We start from the raw sequence: 21,763 nt of genomic DNA, 5'->3' as shown, positions 1-21,763 counted from the left end.
TGGATTTAACCAGAATGTGATTTTTCTAAACAATTACAAAGGAGCAAAAAAGGGGCAAGGTAGTTGAAGGTACATGTGTCTGTGTAGTCATGACCTACAAGGCTTTTGCTCAGCTGACTCCTGGCTGCCTCTCAGACCTTGTTTCCTATTCCCTTCTCTGGGTCTGTTCCTCATTCAGCCATCCTGGCCTCCTTGAACATTCCAATCTCTGAGTCTTTGGACTTGCTGAGGCTTCCTCCTCCAATATGCTCACCTTGAATATTCATAAAGCTTGCCCCTTTACTTCATCTACACCTCTACTCAAAAGGCACATCTCAGACAGAACTTCTCTCATTATCTAAAATAGCACCTTCATCACTTACTATCCTCTCACTTTATTTTAATTTTTCTATTGCTACCTATTCTATCCTTATATTATTCCCTGCCTCACCATCTAGAATATATGGTACATGAGGTCAGGAGTTTAGTCTCTCCTATTTACTTAGAATTTAAACAGTGTGTCCTATATAGCTAACACTCAATAAATATTTGTTGAAAATATGATTACTCAAAATATTTATTTTGTGGGGTAACTCAAATGTTATCTCTTTGATCATAACATTAATATTCTTACAGGAATATCTATGGAAGTTCTGCTAATGATAATAGAAATTTCAAATGAGAAAATCTACATAGAGTACTTAAAAAGTTCCTGGCCAATAATGACCATTTAATACTTTCTAACGATCATCATTAATTATCAATAGAATTAATACTCAAAAACCCAGAAATACTCAAGATATATTTTTGGTTTTACATGCCCTCATATTTTGACTAGTAACAAAGAAGAAAAATGATTTTAAAGGATAATTTTTTCTTTTTCTTCTTGATCATTCTAGTTTGTTTTTGCAGTTCTGTTATAAACATTATGAAAAGTTTTAAAAGAAAGTAAACTCTATGATCTCTACAATGCCTTTTATACTCAAAGTATAAAAGTACATCATGCCACCAGCTCTATACAGTCATGTATATTGTCTTCAAATAGCTGCCTTGCATTCACCCTTTTATCTCTAATGGAGCTGTGAAATGCTCAAGAATTACATGCTTTCAGAAAGATCTTAAGTAGTTAAATCTCCTATGAAAGTCAAAATTGCAATTATTACTGAAATATATATCTAGGGAAATAAAATACACCCAGCCTTGACAACTTAATTATGGTCTTCTTTAGTTTGAGAACAGAGTATTATATAACATTCACCTTATATTGCTTCAAGTCTGAATCATGAGACCACTAAATTGCCTGGTTGGTCATCACCATTTTGCTCAAAACGATCAAATTTAACATGTCTTGGTGGAAGTAACAATATACCATTTTGAAATAAATAAGGAGTTTTTGTCATGAGACTCAAGTAAAAATAATAAAATCTAATATTGGGGGTAATTCCATTGAATAAAATCAATTTTTTATTGTGTTAGACAAAGTCAAGTTAAGGAGTGAAGTCAGGACCCCAATGCAAGATTGCATCAAATTAGAAATGAAAATGCCTACTGGACTTCTCATTGTATAAGTATTTTTTTTCAGTCTTTCTCATAAGTGAACTTTTCTAGAGAAACAATCGATTTCCTTTTTTTATATTTGGAATTATTTTTGTTTCAAGTTTTTATCTAAGTTCTACTTAGTTTACATGTAGTGTAATGTTAGTTTCAGGAGTAGAATTTAGTGTTTCATCACTTACATATAACACCCAGTGCTCTAATTGTTCTAATAATGATAACAATCAATAACTTGTACATTAACAAGTGCCCTCCTTAATACCCAGGATTTTCATCTTTATTAGAATACTTAAAACTATTCAGTATGTATTTAATCATTTTCCCTGTGTTAATCCCTGGCCATTTCTCCAAGTATTTGTGCTTGCTTTCATTCTCAGGAGAAACCCAGAGATTTAAAAGCTGTGGGTTTTGTCAGTGTGAATTTTTATGTACATCTTGGCTTCACATAGCTAAGAAAGTAGGTTTCACATCATTACATCTCACAAGAACTTACCAGCCCCCAAATTCTCTCCTCAAAAGTCAGGTGATGATGTTCCCAGTATCACTCCAAGGCCCATTAGGTGAATAGTTCATGTCAGTCATGCACAGCTGTATTCTCTTAGAGACGATTGCCTGGGAATTCCAGAAGTCTAGCATATCACACATAAATAAGGTAGGATTAAGAGTCCAGACACTCTTGAGGCACCTGGGTGGCTCAGTCGGTTAGGCGTCCGACTTCTGCTCAGGTCAAGATCTTTCAGTTGGTGAGTTCAAGTCCCGCATCAGGCTCTGTGCTGACAGCTCAGAGCCTGGAGCCTGCCTCAGATTCTTTGTGTGCCTCTCTCTCTCTGCCCCTCCCCCACTCACACTCTGTGTCTCTCTCTCCCTCTCAAAAATAAGTAAACATTAAAAAAATTTTTTTAAAGAGTCCAGACACTCGAATATTAAATTAGAAAGCTTCTCTAAAGCTTATTTTCTCACCTATAAAATGAACCCCCATTTTATAACAATAAAACAATACAGCTGCTTTAGTCATTTGGGATGCTTTAACAAAAATACCATAGACTGGGTGGCTTACACAACAAATATTTGTTTCTCACAGTTCTGAAGGTTAGGAAGTCCAATATCATGATGCCAACATATACTGTGTCTGGTGAGGGCACTCTTCATGGTTTATAGATGACCATCTTCTCACTGTGTCTTCACATGGTGAAAGGATGAAAGAACTCTCTGTGGTCTCTTTTGTAGGGGCAATAATCCCATTCATCAGAGCTCTACCCTCATGACCTAATAACCTCCCCAAATCCCCACCTTCTGATACAATCACAATGGGTATTAGGTTCTCAGCATGAATTTTGCAGGGACATAAATATTCAGCCCATAATACTTTATAAAATTTTGAGATTTTGACAATGCCTTATACAGACCAGGTGTTAAACATATGTTGAATGACTGATTCAGATAAGATATTACTATCTAAAACATTTTTCACTCAACTTGAGCCATGGTAAGCAGTCAAAACATGGTAGAAGGAATAATAGTAATAATAGTAATGTCAGTACTTAATGATAGTTGTACTGTACTATTAATGTTAATATTGATTTATTTAATATTGGACTGCTTGATCACTTTTTCAAGCTGAGAGTAACAAAAATTATGTTCCCATTAGGTTTCTACACTATAGATATGATGTATGCTTTTCCTGTTTAGCTCTTAACCCATCCTTGACTGTATATAGATTTATCAAAACAAATTTTATACTGAATTCTTCTTCTAGTTCCCCCTTCTCTCCAAGCCTACCCTAAAAATCCTAACACCCTGTGTTAAGAATAAGAATGTTATTGAATAGGTAATTACTTCAAGATAGAACTTGAGTAATATCAAGATATGACCTAAACACCTATCTCAACAAGGAGACAGGATAACATTTACAAATTAATTTCCCAGGGGATCAGATGGACTTGGGTTTGAATTGTGACTCCATTCTGCATTAAGTTATCAGAAAATTAATTATTTAGTCTTTATGAATTCCAACTTCCTCTCTTTTGAAATGGTGACAAAAACAGTTTATTGTGAAGATTAAATGAAATAAAATATAAATTAATAATTAATATAAATTAATAACAGTGATATGCTGGTAATGTTTAACAAATGTCCTTCTAGAAACAAAGAACATGATTTGTAGCATTTGCCAATTTCTATGGTGTAAATACTCCCACCAGGGCTGGTGTCATTACCAATAAAATGTGACTAAACAAAAAGATGTGCCCCATGAGCTCTCATTATAAGTCGGTTCCAGTACACCATGGGTTCATAAACATATGTCAAATAATTGCAAACAATTTTTTTCTAACGTTTATCTTTGAGAGAGAGAGAAGAAGGGAGGGGAGGGGCAGAGAGAGGTGGGAGGACAAAGAATCCAAAGCAGGGTCTGCACTGACAGCAGATACCCCCATGTGGGTCTCAAATTCATGCACCATGAGACCATGACCTGAACTGAAGCCGGATGCTCAACCAACTGGATCACCAGTTGCCCTGCAAACAATTTCTACTTCTCTTTGGCAATATAGACCCAGTTATTAAGTCACAATGAAATGGGGTAAAATCCTTATAACTGAGCCTAATATTTTAACTCTACAGTTTTTATGAGACTAGTCCATAGCCAATTGAAAATTTTAAATGGATCTGTCTTCCAGGATACCCTACCATAATATTCTAAGCCACTGAGAACTAATTATGGACAGCCCTCCTGTTACCTATATTAACTGTAAATTGATTTAGTGTTACTAAACTTAAAAATGTCCAGAGATTTTAGATATTTTTGAAAACCCAAAATGGGATCTAATAAATAATTCTGTATCCAAATAAAAAAAAATAATGAAAATTTTAATTTATCCTATCTGAATAGCTATGTGGAATATTATAAATTGGAAACGGTTCACATTCTAGAGCAATATCTATTCCAACATGTTTTGTTTTGTTTTTTTAACTGAACATCTAACAAAAGGCTTTCTTGCTAACATATCATTGTATCACTAAAAATATTACTTATTATTTAGAGAAAAACTTGATAGCATCTTAAATTATGCAAAAAAGTAGAATGTTTCAATTTCTTCAGTGCAGATATTTTATTAAATTTTAATATAGGGTAACCCAAATATTTGGTATTGCTCATTGTATTCATAAGTATCTATTCTAACACAAGACCTTTAGAATACAATTTCTGATTTTTTTCTTTTTTAATAAAAATTCTAATATGATTTCTAGTATATAATACCAGAAAGGAATAGGAAGAGCTAATAATAAGTAACACCAAAAAGACATAGACTTTAGAAATAATCATATTGAGCTTTTCATAAAAGGCCAAATGTAATCAAATAATCAGAGTGTAGAATTCTTGCCACAGACAAAAATCAAGCCAGAAAAGACAGTAAGACGGACATTTTCCAGACAGCAGATGGTGAGTGCATGCATCCTAGAGTACTTGTGCAATGACTAGTCACTCAGAAAAATTAGTTTCCATCTCTAGGAACTACTTAGGCTTACGTGAGGAAGATGTAGGGTGGCTAAAACTGTGATTTTAGTGTAGAAAACTTAAAGCAGCATTGATCAATCTAGAGTGTAGAGTGTGAGCTGGAAATACAATGCTAGGAATCAATCATGATGTAAAGTAATATTGATATCTGATAAGACCTCTGTACCCGTATCAGAAGGAAACACAGCAATCAGGAGCTTTAATGATAGGTAGAATATAGAATTCTCAAAAAAAAGAAAAAAATCCAACACTGTCAAGTGTGCTGTGTGCTGTTGGAATTGATTACAAACTTTTTAAAATTTTTTAAACAATGGAATATTTTGTCTATAGATTAAAGGGCTTATTCTAACTTCTTTGACTACTTTTTAATAATTGTGGATTTCCAAAATGGAATATGAAGAAAAATGAAACCAGGTTTTTTTTGTTTTTGTTTTTTTTTGAAAGCAGTTTTTAGAAGGAAAATTACTTTGAAATAATTCTGAAACCTCCAACTTCCTTTGGCACCTTCCATATTAAAGACAAAAAATGTACAAAAATTTTGTTTGTGTTGATTTCCACTTTCATTTTTAAGTCTTTAACTGAAATCATGAGAATACCTTTTATAAAAAGTTTTTAATGTTACTAACATTAATTTTAATATTTTAGTTTAATAAAATATTTCAGAAGTTTCAGTAAACTGCTTCTTTACTTTGATTAATATATTAATTTCCAGTAGATTCTATAGGAAAAACTTTTACTGACTATTCTATTCTTTTAACTAAGACATGAAAAACCAGACAACTATATAAAATTTACTTTTTAATAAAAATGGCTTCTAGGGGCGCCTGGGTGGCGCAGTCGGTTGGGCGTCCGACTTCAGCCAGGTCACGATCTCGCGGTCTGTGAGTTCGAGCCCCGCGTCAGGCTCTGGGCTGATGGCTCGGAGCCTGGAGCCTGTTTCCGATTCTGTGTCTCCTTCTCTCTCTGCCCCTCCCCCGTTCATGCTCTGTCTCTCTCTGTCCCAAAAATAAATAAAAAACGTTGAAAAAAAAATAAAAAAAAAAAAATGGCTTCTATTAACAATAGCAAGAAAAATATAAATATGAAGATTATCTAATAAAACGTGTAATAACTTAATGAAAAAATTATGAAAGTTTACTGAAAGACATTAAAGAAGTTTTTTTTATTTCTTTAATGTTTATTTATTTTTGAGAAAGAGACACACAGAATGTGAGCAGGGGAGGGGCAGAGAGAGAGAGGGAGACACAGAATCCTAAGCAGGCTCCAGGCTCTGAGCTGTCAGCACAGAGCCCGATTCAGGGCTTGAACCCAGGAATTAAGAGATCATGACCTGAGCCGAAGTTGGACGCTTAACTGAATGAGCCACCCAGGCACCCCAAAGGAGTCTTAAATAAGTAGAGATGCAATAAATTCATTATTAGAGGATAAAAAACTGGGAAAATGTTAATTTTATAAAAAATGATTAATAGAATCAATATATCTCCAATAAAAACATGCATTTTGTAGATATGGACAAACAGATTCCAAAATTTGTATGGAAGAGCACAAGGTAAAATATACACCAGATTTCCCTCCTAGATATCAAGACTTGTAATAAAGCTATGGTTATTAAGACAACCTTGTATTGGTACAGGAAAAGACAACAGAGGATTTAGAGACCTACTCAAACCTTTGTGTAAACCCAGTGTTCTGCAGACTTAGTACTGGAAATCTGGAGATAAGGTACAGTCTATTAAATACCTGATGCTGGAACAACTGGTACTCTAATGGGAAAATATATGTGTACCTGGACTCTACCTCTAACTATATGTAGAATCAATTCCAGGTCGATTAAAGACTTAAATATGAAAGCCAAACTTTTAAAAGTTTAAAAGAAAATGGAAGACTATTCATTTTGAAGGTAATCAAGAGATATTTCCTACATAAGACACAAGAACAGATGGATTGAGGGGTGCCTACTGGCTTAGTTGATTAAGCATCTGACTCTTGATTTTGGCTCAGGTCATGATCTCATGGTCATTAGATTGAGCCCCAGATAGGGCTCTGCACTGACCATAGAGTCTGCTTAAGATTCTCTCTCTCTCCCTTGGGCCCTCCCCTGCTCACATGCATGCTCTCTTTCTGTCTGTCAAAAAAACAAACAAACAAAAAAAAACAAAAACAAAAACAGATTGATATAACTTCACTAAACTTAAAACTTCTATAGTTCCAAAGGATACAGTGAAAGTGGGGGGAAAAAAAGAAGCCACAAAATGGAAGGAGACTATACTAAATAAACAAAATAATAGTTTTAAAAATATATAGGGGCGCCTGGGTGGCGCAGTTGGTTAAGTGTCCGACTTCAGCCAGGTCACGATCTCGCGGTCCATGAGTTCGAGACCAGCGTCAGGCTCTGGGCTGATGGCTCGGAGCCTGGAGCCTGTTTCCAATTCTGTGTCTCCCTCTCTCTCTGCCCCTCCCCCGTTCATGCTTTGTCTCTCTCTGTCCCAAAAATAAATAAAAAACGTTGAAAAAAAAATTTTAAAAAAAATATATAAACAATTCTTTCACATTAGTAATAATAAAAATACAAAGAATGCAATAAAAAATGATTAGGGCAACAACTCTATTAAAATAGGAACAGACTGGAACAGATATTTTAAAATAAGGATATGTACATGGGTATGCATATGAAATTATCCTCAACAGTTTTAGTCATCAGGACAACGCTTATCAAAACTACAATGATATGTTACTACATACCCACCAGAATGTCTAAAATTAAGATCACTAAAATATTTGTTGTTGTATAGAGGCAACAGAAACTCATACGCAATGGTGAGAGTGTAAGTGACTTTGAAACCATTTTGGCAGGTTTTTTTTTAAATTATTTTAGTAAGAATGCTTAACATGAGATCTACTCTTCTAACAAATTATTTGAATTTAAATCTAAGTTAGTTAACATACAGTATAATATTGTTAAAATGTCCATACTACACAAAGTGATCTACAGATTCAGTGCCACCCCTAACAAAATCCCAATGGCTCTTGTTTTTTACAGAAATAGAAAAAAAATTCTTAAAAATTTTTAGGAACCATATGGGAACCCAAAAAGTGAAATCGATTTTGAGCCAGAAGAACAAAACTGGAAGAAGCATCACACTTTCTGATTTCAAATATATTACAAAGCTATAGTAATTAAAACAATATGGGACAGGCATAAAAACAGATATATAGACCAATGGAACTAAATCAATTCATCCCAGGAATCAATCCATGCACATTCAGTCAACTGATCTTCAACAAGAGTGCCAAGCATCCCCAATGGAGGCAGTCTTTTTAACAAATGGTATAGGGAAAATTGAAAATCCATATACAAAAGAATGAAATGGGCCCCTTATCTTATACCATACACAAAAAGCACTTCAAAATGGATTAAAGACTTAAATGGAAACCCTAAAACTAAAAATTTTTAGAGGATAACATGGAAGAAAAGCTTTATGATATTAATCTTGGCAAAGACATTCTGGTTATGACACCAAAAGCTCAGGAAATAAAGGCCAAAATAGACAACATTCTCTACTACAGCTAAATAATTTAAAATACTGAAAATAGCACTAAATATATGCCAATACTTCCATAAGTTAACATGCTGTAAGTATTTTTGTGCAAGACTTTTGGTGGACATGGACCCTAATTAGTCTTGGGTATATACTTGTATATACCTGTGAATATACCTTGTGTATATGTGTGTATATTCCAGACTAATGAAAATATATACTCACCAAAAGACCTGTACAAGAATGCTTATCGTAGCTTTATTCACAATAGCACATATCTGGAAACAATACCAATGCCTAATAATAGTAGAATGACTTAGTAAGTTATGGTATATTCATACATACACAGCAATAAAAATTTTGAATATATTACTACATGCAATAACATAAATCAATCTCATACACGTTTAGTGAAAGAAGTCAGACATAAAAGAATTCATATGATATATTTATATTTATTTGAAGTCCAAGTATTGTCAAAATTTATCTACGTTTTTAAAAGTCAGAAAAGTAGTTTCCTTGTGACAGTAGTCTTATTGATTTGATGATGGCAAGAGGAAGTCTCTGAGGGGCCAGTCTTTCATATCTTGATCTAGTTAGTGATCACATAATTCAAACATTTTTAAAATATATTTAACTGTATGCTTAGGATATATGCACTTTATATCTTTTTAAAAATCCACTGAACTGTACACTAAGAAATGTATATTTGGGGCGCCTGGGTGGCTCAGTAGGTTGAGCGTCCAGCTTCGGCTCAGGCCATGATCTCAAGGTGGGTGAGTTCAAGCCCCGCGCTGGGCTCTGGGCTGACAGCTCAGAGCCTGGAGCCTGTTTCAGATTCTGTGCCTGCCTTGCTCTCTGCCCCTCCCCGACTTGTGCTGACTCTCTCTGCCTCTCAAAAATAAAATAAATGTAAAAAAATTTTTTTAAAAATAAAAGAAATGTACATTTTACTTTACATATCTACATCTCAATTTAAAAAAATTAAATCCTCTAAATTAACTCATTACTAGTCCAGTACGGACTCTGCGTAATTTTGCAACCACTATTGACAACTTTGCACTGATTGGACCTTTTGTTAAAAAATAAAATAAAATAAATTTAGAAAATAGGGCCCGAACAGATAAAAAGTAAAAATTACTCATGTCTAATTACCAGATTTAATTAACAACTAATATTTATGCTTAGCTCATAAGACCGTTAATTTGGATGCACTTTCAGGGAGATGTGGCAACTTTCCCAACCTATCATATCTTCTAATAGAAGCCTCAGGCTCTCTGGCATTCTTTCTAAGTAATTAGAATGAAAGATAAGGTTTTTTTGTAAGTAATCAGTGCATTGTCTTGAAAAGCAATTCAGGAAATGAATTTTTGCTCTAAGCAAATACTGCTTTAAATATCACATTAGAAGGCCTTTTCTTGGGGTTCATTTTCTTTTTTTTTTTTTAACGTTTATTTATTTTTGAGACAGAGAAAGACAGAGCATGAACGGGGGAGGGTCAAAGAGAAAGAGACACAGAATCCGAAGCAGGCTCCAGGCTCTGAGCAAACTGTCAGCACAGAGCCCCATGCGGGGCTCGAACTCGCAGACTGTGAGATCATGACCTGAGCCGAAGTCGGCTGCTTAACTGACTGAGCCACCCAGGCGCCCCTCTTGGGGTTCATTTTCTATCTTGTCATTCCAGATAGTGGCTAAAAATGGGAATGACTGAAATGTATAATGTTTTAATAGAGATGCTGTGTGTTTGGTTAAATGGCTATTTAGAGTGAAAATCTGCCAATGGCAGTTTACAGGTGCACCTACAGTCTTCTCACCAGCTGTGTGCACAAGTGTGTGTGTGCACATAACAAAAGCGAGTCTCAGTGTATTCCACCACCGAGATTAGAAGGAGAAAAACATCTGTAGTGTTCATGAATAAAGAGAGCTGGGATTCCATCTAAGAGTTAAACGTGAATGCTCAAGAAGGTCCTAATGAGAAACAGAACCATTTTGAACCACGTGAAAAACTATCTTCCATCCTACGTGTTTTAGGAGCCTCCTGGGGTAACAGTAATTGACCGTCCTGCAACACGCACAGCCTACACAGGTGAAGAAGTTCCCAAAGCACCGAGCAAGCACGGAGCAAGTCCTTTGTGCCCTATCAGCAAATCCAAGAGAAGTGAAATACTGAAGTAGGAAATAGACCAGTTTGTTGGGGAAAGCTTGTATCTTTTAGGAAAAAAAAAAAAATGTTTGAAATGACAGTCATAAAATTCTTAGAAATGTTATCAGGGAGTGATTCTGTATCATGCTTGCCTAAATAAAATTTTATTGTCAAATTCCATGGAAGTACAATCCTTAAGAATTTCTTTTTCTGAGAACAATACCTCCTAAAAACAAAAAAAACATATAGTGGTGTCTTTGTCAGAAGCAAACTTCAAGAACTGACTGTGAAAATTCTACTGACAAAAATAGCTAAAAGACAGAAAACACATTTTATCAGAAAAAAATGGGGACAACATGACAGGTCATTTTAGAAGGGGGAAGATAACGGGGCACCTCGGTGGCTCAGTTGTTTAAGTGTCCAACTTCGGCTCAAGTCATGATCTTGCAGTTAATCCGTGGGTTTGAGCCCCATGTCTAGTTCTGTCTGACAGCTCAGAGCCTACAGCTTGCTTCAGATTCTGTGTCTCCTTCTCTCTCTGCCCCTCTCCAGCTCACATTCTCTCTCTCTCTCTCTCTCTCTCTCAAAAGTAAATAAACATTATAAAAATGTTTTTAAATGGGAGATAAGAGGTATCTATTTTCCTTTAGAAGGAATTCACTCAGTTCTTCTAAAGACTTTTAGGGGTAAAATGTAATGCCATTACCTACAGCTTAATCCTATCTGTGAGCTGTTTATCTTTTCAACTTGCTATTTTATCCCAAGAAAGTCTATTTTGGGATCCTTTTTCAATATGCTTTCCTTTCTTTATTGGCAAGTCATCTTGCCTCACAACAGGGGCAGTGGACCAAGGACAGGAGCAGAGCTAGAGTAAAACAAGTCTGGTGAAGACATTATCAGAAAGCATGAAAAGTCATGGTTTCAGCAAGAAACAGACACAGCCGGGTCATAAAGGAGTATCTGCAAAAGTTTGTGGAGGGTGTAAGTGGAATCAGAAGAGAGGGTGCCGTACCTCCAGGGATGGTAACATAGGGAACTACGACCACCCTCATTCCTAAGAGGCAAGGAGAGACAGCAAAAAGGACAGCACAGGGTGTCCATACCGCTGGAGTTCCAGCAGTGTGCTTCATTTTACTAGACTCTCACATACTGTCACACCGTCGTGTTATTTGGATATACCTTGTTTTGGTTTTCATCTGTTTTGTGTTCATTTGTTTTGCGCTCTCTTTTCTGTGCCCTCTTCCATGCTCCAGGCAGCTAACTTGCAAGGACTGCTTCTATAGGCTCCTTTGCTGTTTGGCCTCCAGTGGAGGCTTGAGTAAGGGGTTAGAAGGAGAAAGGAGAGTGAGTGAGGTATCGGCCTAGGACACCCTGTGCTTTCCACCTCGGGCTCCTATGAGACAGCCTGCTGCATGTGCTGTCCTCCTTGCTTTCTCTCCTTTTGCAGTGGTGCAACTCTTTTGAAAAGAATTCTGGAGATGGGTTGCACAACAATTCAAGTAGTTAACACTAAGAACTGTATACTTAAAAAATGGCTAAGACAGTAAATTTTATGTTGTGCATACTTTATCACAATTTAAAAAAAATTTTTAAAGCAGGCTGCACATGTTATGTGGATTTCATTAATATGACAAAAGCTTTGCTCATTAGAAATAAGGGGAAGGTGGAATAAACAGTAATCCAAATGTGAGACTTCCTGTTCAGAGCTGAAGGAAAAAATATAGGAATTCAGCAAACTATCTACGAAACTTCAAAGGAATCGAGAAGAAAGTAAAAAACACTTCCTCAAAAAATCAACCAACCAAAAAAACAAAGAAAAATTAATAAGGCAGAAGGTAGGAGTTTTCCATTAGTGCAAAAAGCAGAAATACTTGGCCTATAGACTGGACTCTGAATTTGTATCTGAATTTCAGGTATAAATAATTTATGTTATTTAGTCAAGAATTAAAATCTCTTAGGCAAGTATATTAGCTTCCTATTGCTCTTGTGATAAATTACCACAAATGTAGTGGCTTAAAACAACACACATTTATTATTTTATAGTTTTAAAAGTCAGAAATCAAAAATGGGACTCAACTGGGCCCAAATCAAGATATTCCTTCTGGATGCTTTAGGGGAGAATCCATTTCCTTGTCCAGTGTCTAGGGATCACCTGCATTTCTCATTTCATAACCCCCTTCCTTCTTCAAAAACAAAAATGGCTGATTGAGTCATTCTTACATCACCTCACTGTGACACAGAATCTTATGTCTCTCTCTTCCACATTTTAAGGACCCTTGAGATTAGTTTGGACCTATCCAGATATCTAAAATAATGTCTTTATTTCAAGGTAAGCTAATTAGCAACCCAAGTGTAATTCTACCTGCAACCTTAATTCTCCTTTGCCCTGAAACATAACACACTCAGATTCTAGGGATTTTGATGTGAATATCTTTGGGGGGCCATCATCCTACCTACCACAACAAAATTACACAAGAAAGCGTTAAATGTTTTGTTAGTGAGGTGTTTGTGTAAACACAGCTACATTTTCTGTGTCTACTTGAATTGTTCTGCAGTCACTAAATATATGAGAGAGGATAGAGAAGAATAAAAAACAGAATTTATCACTCAAAGCTGACTAGCTGAAATTTAATCAGAAATTAAGCTCCCTCAGTTTTCAGCTTTAAGAGAATTCTTAAACCTGCTCTACGTGTATCCTTTATATCAACAAGTACAAAAAGAAAAGAGCATGCCTTAGTATGGTTATTAGACAGATGAGTTTCTAATAGTTAGAAAAATGTGTGATTGTATCTGCCAACCAGATGGGTCCTTGTGCCATTACACTGCTGTCTTACAATTGGATAGAGCTTCCAGACTACAACAGTTTGCATGCATTTGTTCACTTGATTCTTTCTACAAATCAGGAGATTTGTAAACACTAAGATGACTTTCTGGGTGGGGAGAGATGGGGGGCAGGAAAGGCTTGATTCCCAACAGATTATCTCCTGTAAAATTGTTGCTTTATTACTAAAATAAGGCTTACAGATTCAATCATTTTGAAACAAACTAGGCAAATGTGTATTCATAAGAATTCTCAGAAAGTCTGTTTGTGGCTGGAAGGAGTGCTTTAATAAGTCCACTGGGGGTGGGCAAGTGAGACCCCCAGGCTTCACGACTAACAATAGAGGGTATAACATGAATGGTGGGTAATTTCTAACCTCTATCAATTCTATAGAGTTCACTAATCCTTTTTTGAAAATGTGCCTTATTTGATGGAAACCAAAACAGGTGTACATGCTTTGGTTAAAGTTTTCTTGAGAATAAAAGAACAGATAATACACTTGGAGACAAAAAAGAAGAGACTATTCTTTAGTAGTTCAGTCGTCAAAGGATATATGACTGTCAGATTACAGTTCAGAAAACAAAACCAATGAATCCGGCTCCTGCTTAGAAAAGAAATTGGAAATAGTATCCCAATATATGGATAATTTAAGGCAGGATATGACTGAGTCATTTAAGGATTGGCAGGTGTTTCAGGAATTTGTATCCAACAATCTTTTGGCACTGTCCTATGTCTTCTTTCCCAATTCACGTCTCTTTAGCTATACCAAAGCCTTTCCATAGCCTGACTTTGGGTGGAATCACCTCGTTGGTAAAAAATCAGTGTGGAAAAAAAATCATGAAAAGCAGTAAGTTAGTCCTCAAATACGTATTCATTCAATAATTTAATAAGGATACATTAATGATCTAATGTGTTCAAAACAACACACTAGATACTTTGGGTAAAAAATAAATTAGTAATAAAGGCACTTTCCCTAAAAGAACTTGTGACCTTGAATTATTTGGAAAATATAAAAATTATTTTTTTTTACTTAATTTATTTATTTTGAGAGAGAGAGGGAGGGAGAGAGTGTGTGAGTAGGGGAGGGGCAAAGAGAGAGAGGCAGAGAGAAAGAGAATTCCAAGCAGGCTCCCATGCTCTCAGTATACAGCCCAATATGGGGCTGGATCTCAAACCTGAGCTGAAACGAAGAGTTGGGCGCTTAACTGATTGAGCCACTCAGGTTTCCCAGAAAATATAAAAATTCTTAAAGGAAGATCAAATTGATCATTCAGGTTAAGTGATTGATGAGACACCTACTATGAGCTCAGTGCTTTGTTTTGTGCTGCATTGGATGGTTACCAGGCCAACAAATTAAATAACTCTGCAGCTATCTTTCCCATTTACAGCAAATGTGATTGATGCATCTAGCTTCCCTTCAGCCAAAGAGAAGATTATATCAAATTCCATCCTAAATTTCCCATAATGATATTGTGCCAGATTATCTAAACAGAGTTTGAGAAAAAATGTTCTGCCTGTCCTCACAGGTCAAAACTAGGGATCTAGGTGCCAACATATCAAGGAGCATTTAGTTATGTGGACAATTGCTTTCCTATAAATTACAGTGTACGAATTGTCCTATGACATATACATGGTCTATCATAGGCTGGATTTCTATTTTAAACCTGGAAAGAAGTTAGGGAAAATTGTATTACTTTGCCTCTATTTACAGACAAAGACCTGGACCTGAATAATTTAGGGACATTTCCAACATCAATCAGCTAGTTAGAGACAAATAATGATCTTTTTTTTTTTTTTGGAGTGCTTATTAAATGCTGAATAATGTGGTATTTTGTTTGCATTAGGTATTTAATTCTCACAAAAAACTAAGTGATGCATAGTATTTTTACTCCCATTTTACAGATGAGAAAACTGATGCCCAGAAAAGCCATAGAAAGTACCCAAAGTCAGATCAATCAAGGTATTTAGAGCTGTGAATTAAACATGGATTTGCCTGATAACAGTGCCCATTCTCCTAAATACTCCTATATTGTTTACTTCCTGATACTCAATTTCATACTTTACCAGTTAAACTGAAAAAACTCACCCAATGCTATTAAACATTAAGAAATAATTAAAGTCTGAATACTTACCTGGGCAAGGACCTAGGGCAAGGACCTAAGACAAGGACCTAATCTCAGCATTTCACAATTTGATGCTATAGGCTCTATTTTTAAATCCATTTTATAGTCGAAGAATATGAGGCATGTAGAAGCTGAGTAATTTGCTCCAGGTCACAAAACTACTAAAAGTCAGAGCTGAGATTTGCACCCAAAAAGACTATTTCCAGAGCCCTGCTCTCTACCTTTGCTCAGTACTATACAAGTCAGAGGTGTATGACTTGAAAAGGAAAAAAAAATATTACCATCACCTTGTAGTTGATAGAAATTTCTAACTACAAAATCCAAAAAGAACCAACTAAAACATTATTCGAACTACTAAGAGAATTCACATAAAAGATAAACATTGAGGGGTGCCTGGGTGGCTCTGGCGGTTGAACATTTGACTCTTGATTTCGGCTCAGGTCATGATCTCACAGTTCATGGGTTTGAGCCCCATGTGGATCTCTGTGCTGAAAGCAAGGAGCCTGCTTGGGATTCTCTCTCTCCCTCTCTCTCTGTCCCTCCCCTACTCACATTCTCTCTCTCTCAAAAATAAATAAATATTAAACATTTTTTAAAGATAAACATTGATAAGTCAGCAGCTATCACATTCACTAACATTTAAAAATTTGAAAATTTAAGAAAAATAAAAGAACAGTAATTAAATATTTTTCATTTTTTTAATTTATATCCAAATTAGTTAGCATATAGCACAACAATGATTTCAGGAGTAGATTCCTTAATGCCCCTTACCCATTTAGCCCAACCCCCCTCCCACAACCCCTCCCATAACCCTCAGTTTATTCTCCATATTTATGAGTCTCTTCTGTTTTGTCCCCCTCCCTGTTTTTATATTATTTTTGTTTCCCTTCCCTTATGTACATATGTTTTGTAATTAAATGTAATATACATGTAATGGAATAATATTCAGACATACTAAACAACGAAGTAGATTTCAGATGTATTTATCTCAAAAGATATATTAATTTTAAGGTAATATAACAATATAGAGTGAAGAAATAGGAAACATTTTAGCTTATATACTCTTTATATGTAAGTTACTGGCACTTTTAAAACAAGCACTCTTTCATATATTATCTTTTATGTTTAATTTTATGAATATGAATTGATATATCACATATATGTAATAATTCATTATTTCTCTGAGAATGAAACTTTCTCTTCAAAAGGATTCAAGTTTAGGAAAATGTGGGTCTGTGCCATTGACTGGGTCTCACACAAGAAAGCTCATTGTGCCCTTTTCTTGGAACACCCTAGAATAAGCCAACTTGCAGAAAAATCCAGAAACAGATGTACTCCTCAAGATCAGAACAAGATACACCATTGTCAACAGAATCTGACAATCCCAGGTTCAAAAAATCCCAATTCCCTAATTTATCATGTGACTTTGGATTTAATCCTTCCATCTCTTGGTCTCTTCAAATGTAAAAAAGAATAAAGGACACAAATAAGTAGGTAAGAATAAAACACTGAGTGGTTAGTTGCCATAGAGAAGTAGGTCAGCAGAAATGGTTAGGGGCCATCTCTGGTGCCAGTCTTCCTAAGTTCAAGTCATGGCTCCATCACTCACTAGCTGAGTGACCTTGGCTTAATTCAGCCAACCTCTCTGTATTCCAGTTCTCCATTTGGAAATTGGGGATAGCAATGGAACAAGGTTGTAGCATCATTAAGCAAATCAGCCTATACAAAGCACACCAAACAGTGCCAGGCACATAGTAAGTGCTATGTATTTGCCTTCTAGAACTGTTACTCCTAAACCCGAAATTCTTCCCATTTCTTTAAGTTCCCTTGTAAAACCATCTTCCACTAAGGCATTCTGATAAGAGATCTTTTCACTGGTGTCCCAGGTACTTATGGAGAATGGATCTGAGACTGCAGCATGGAGAGCAGAAATGTACTTGGAACCAGGATCCACAAGCACTGAATGTTTATCATGGATGAGGATATTCTTGGTTCCTGAATATATTCTACCTTGTAATTATACTATGTGGTGTACACTCTGAGATCATTAAGCTGCAACATGAGGTGTTATCTGGCAAGTATCAGACTAGGTTACATGCAGGACTGCTCTATCATGTAGACTTAGAGACAATTATGCTTCCAGACAAGATTCCCATCAGAACTTACCATGTACAATGATGCATCTGTTGGCAAGATTTGGGACCAGGGATCCTGTACCTCCCTGTGCCCAGGACAATGTTGATGATCCATCCCTCTGCCACATGTTTTGGCTAAGCTTTCTCTAAATTATTTATATAAGTAGACCTTGGTTTTTCTATTAAGTGATGTATGCATCTGGTTTTTACCTTTTACTGACATTCATCAATAAAGTGGAAATCCAAGCCTTCAGTGTGTCACAATTTTGAATGTCCTCTTCTTCTGTATGAAAATATTGGTGTGTCACTGCAACTCCATAACCGGTCATAACCAGTAGCATATCTTTCTCCATTTTGTCCCACTTTCATCCTTTTTAAGTTCCTTTCATAAAATTTGTTACTTTTCTTTTGTTTCATTTTTTAAAGTTTATTTACTTATTTTGAGAGAGAGACAGAGATAATGTGCTCACAACAGGAGAAGGGCAGAGAGAGAGAAAGAGAGAGAGAAAGAGAGAGAGAGAGAGAGAGAGAGAGAGCGAGCCAAGCAGGCTCCACACTGTCAGCGCAGAACCCTTATGGGGGGTCAAACTCATAAACCATGAGATGACGACCTAAGCCAAAACCAAGAGTCAGATGTTTAACCAACTGAGCCACCCAGGCACCCCTCTTTTTTTAATTTTTATTGCTCCTTCCTACGTGAGATTTGTTTTTGCTTATTGGTTTGGGATTTTGTTTTTTATTTTTTTATTTTCTTAATTTTAATTTTTTTTGACTACAGACATATGGGTGTATTCTGTCTTATTTTCTCTTCTTCCAATTATAACTTATTTTGTGGTCTTGTCTTTTGCTGACTAAAAAGAAAACTAAAATTTCACAAAATATCTTCCAAGAGAAACTCATCCATTAAACATAAAAATATTATTCTAAAATACCCATTGTAATCATTACAGTACCCTGCCCCCTTATCCACAGGATGTGTTTCAAGACCCCCAGTGGATGCCTGAAAGAAATCATGGAGAATACCAAATCTTGAATATACTATGTTTTCCTATATAAAAATACTTATGATAAAACTTAATTTATAAATTAGGCACAGTAAGAAAGTAACAATAACAATACAGTGGAACAATTATAATAATATATTGTAATAAATATTCTGTAACAGAGGTTACATGAATGTGGTTTCCCTCCTTCAATATATCTTATTGTACTAGACTCACCCTTCTTGTGATGATGTGAGATAACACACTGAAGTGATGAGATAAAGTGAGGTGAATGACGTAGGCTTTGTGATGTAGTGTTAGGCTATGACACATCAAGAGATCATCTGCTTCCAGACTGTGGTTGACCACAAGCAGCTGAAATCATAAAAGCAAGACTGTGGATCAGGGGGGATTACTACATTTTCACCTCTCCTTTGTTTTTATTGCTTTAATTACTTTGACCTTATGACTATATACTATACCTGAAAATAAAACAATGTCTCAAAATGCCATACACAGAGTTGCCTGCCCTGAGTAGGTATTCTTGTTCCAGATGCTCTTAATCATTCCTTCTTCCCCTTTGCTATTGTATGCCCTTTTCATTTCCACTCTTAAAGATTCCTTCCTACATTTCAGGATCCAGCCATGCTTTCTTTCCCCTGATACCCTGCTCTCTCCAAGTTCTTATGTGTGATTAGCTCATTCTAGAAGGTAAAAGGGTTATCATCACTCAGTTCTTACAGCTCCTACTGAAAACTCTCTACTCTCTCAAAATTATTCTATAGCCTCCCATTCCACTTCTCCCCCAAAAATTTCTTCAAAAATGTGGGATTTCTCCTGTGAGAGAAATAATTTGATTTCATCATTACAATGCAATATTATTACATTTACTGAGTTTGCTCTTCCAGAACCATAAAATTAATCAACAACAAGGACAGGATTAAAATAAAGCTCCAGTGATAAACATTCTGATACTTTCTTCAGTGGCTATATGAGTCCCTTGTTTCATAATATGTAACTATGCCAACCATCTTCTGCACTTGTTGATGGCCTGAACGCATTCCTATGAGTCTCACAGATAAAATCTCTTTATTCCATTTTATTTAAGTCTTTTCTGCAGGCTCAAGGGTAGTTGACACAAGGGAAGGAAATTGCGTAGCAAGTGCAGAGCAAAGCAAGATTTGAGTGTGGGAATGCGGCAAAGGTAGGGAGGTGCAAGAAGCCTGAAATGGGAGGTTCATTGGTTTACTCATCAAAAATGCAGTGAGCATCTTAAGTGCATTGGGCACAGGTCCTGGGGGCACATCAGCAGTGAAAGTTGAGGGCATTACTGAAGTCTATTACTTTTTAACACAGGGATAGATAATTTAAACTTTTTCTTCTAGGTATTAGTAACCATAAAATGGTTATGATCTCACTTTTTGAAATGACTGGTTGTACTATGGAGCATAAAAGATTGCATGACTAGAAAATAATAGTTACAATTTAAGTAATCAAGGTAAAGGACCAATGAGAAGACCAATCAATGACAGTGACAGTGGGACTGGAATTTGGAAATGTCTAAAAAGTACAATAACTAAATTGCATTACTAAATAATAGAAGTTCAAGAATATTGGCAAACTTTTTCTTAATTCCTAACAAGAAACTAATAAAATCATTTCTTAATCCCATTGAATTAAAAATATTTTATTTAAATAAAATTGATAAATAACTAGTAACTATTACAATTTTACAAATATTTTATTTTATCAGTGCAGAGCCCAGTGCAGGGCTTGAACCCACAGACCATGAGATTATGACCTGAGCCAAAAGAGTTGGACACTTAACCGACTGAACCAACCAGGCACCCCTATAATTTTACAAATATTTTAAACTAAAGCAATATGAAGATTATATTAATGTTCACGGGTTTTTTTAGTAATACCTACTTTATTTTCACAACTAATAATCTATGACAATACACCATAAATAAAGCCAAGAGTAAAATAAAGGTGATTTCATATAAGAGACAGGTATTTTAGGGAGAATTGAAAACATAGTCAGTCATGCTGATATTCTATCTTGTTTTTAATTATTCTATATAATAAAATCTAGCCTCTTTTCCTCCCATTTTTTTTACAAATAATTCATTAGCAATAAAACCAGTCACTGAGACAAATTATCTGTAAATGTCTTCAATAAATTTAATACTAAATAAATAACTTTGTCCTATATTTCATGAACACCTGAAATATAATTACCTTATTTTAGTTAATTAAAATTGTGTTTTAAGTTTAAAATCTACATGCTAATCCTTTTAACAAACATATGTGAGTTTTTACTTGTGACTTTTAAACACCAAACAACTCAGGAATAATACATCAGGCAGCTGTAAATATAGATGTTCTGAAGATTTAGGGAATTCTTATATCCAAACATGGCCTTTCCAATTCCACAGAGTTCTGATGCTTTGTGCCAGATCCTTTCACACACATTGCCTTGTTTAGTCTTCCATTGGGAAGGAGAATTTTACAAATGAAGAAACTGAAATTTTCAAAAACAAGCTATTTCCCATGTCACATGATTCATAAATGTTGTGAATAATAATTTCTTTTTTTTTTTTTATTATTTTATTTTTTTTTTATTTTATTTTTTAATATATGAAATTTTCTGTCAAATTGGTTTCCATACAACACCCAGTGCTCATCCCAAAAGGTGCCCTCCTCAATACCCATCATCCACCCTGCCCTCCCTCCCACCCTGCCCTCCCTCCCACCCCCCATCAACCCTCAGTTTGTTCTCAGTTTTTAACAGTCTCTAATGCTTTGGCTCTCTCCCACTCTAACCTCTTTTTTTTTTTTTTTTTTTTTTTTTCCCTTCCCCTCCCCCATGGGTTTCTGTTATGTTTCTCAGGTTCAACGTCGCTCCTGATCAGGGAAATACAAATCAAAACCACACTCAGATACCACCTCACGCCAGTCAGAGTGAATAA

The 21,763-nt window shown here is 35.5% G+C and overlaps 1 long non-coding RNA gene across 1 annotated transcript in view; it reads right to left on the bottom strand.

Moving 5' to 3' along the window:
- Positions 1 to 21,763, bottom strand: part of LOC144616037 (uncharacterized) — a 201,220-nt gene that overhangs the window by 31,530 nt on the left and 147,927 nt on the right. Inside the window, exon 3 of the long non-coding RNA XR_013554906.1 lies at positions 19,029 to 19,166. This is a non-coding gene — a long non-coding RNA (uncharacterized LOC144616037). The remainder of the gene's footprint in view (positions 1 to 19,028; positions 19,167 to 21,763) is intronic.

Source organism: Panthera onca, chromosome B1, assembly GCF_046562875.1.
Source record: "Panthera onca isolate mPanOnc1 chromosome B1, mPanOnc1 haplotype 2, whole genome shotgun sequence".
Taxonomy (NCBI): Eukaryota; Metazoa; Chordata; class Mammalia; order Carnivora; family Felidae; genus Panthera; species Panthera onca.
This window is presented reverse-complemented; position numbering and strand designations above follow the sequence as displayed.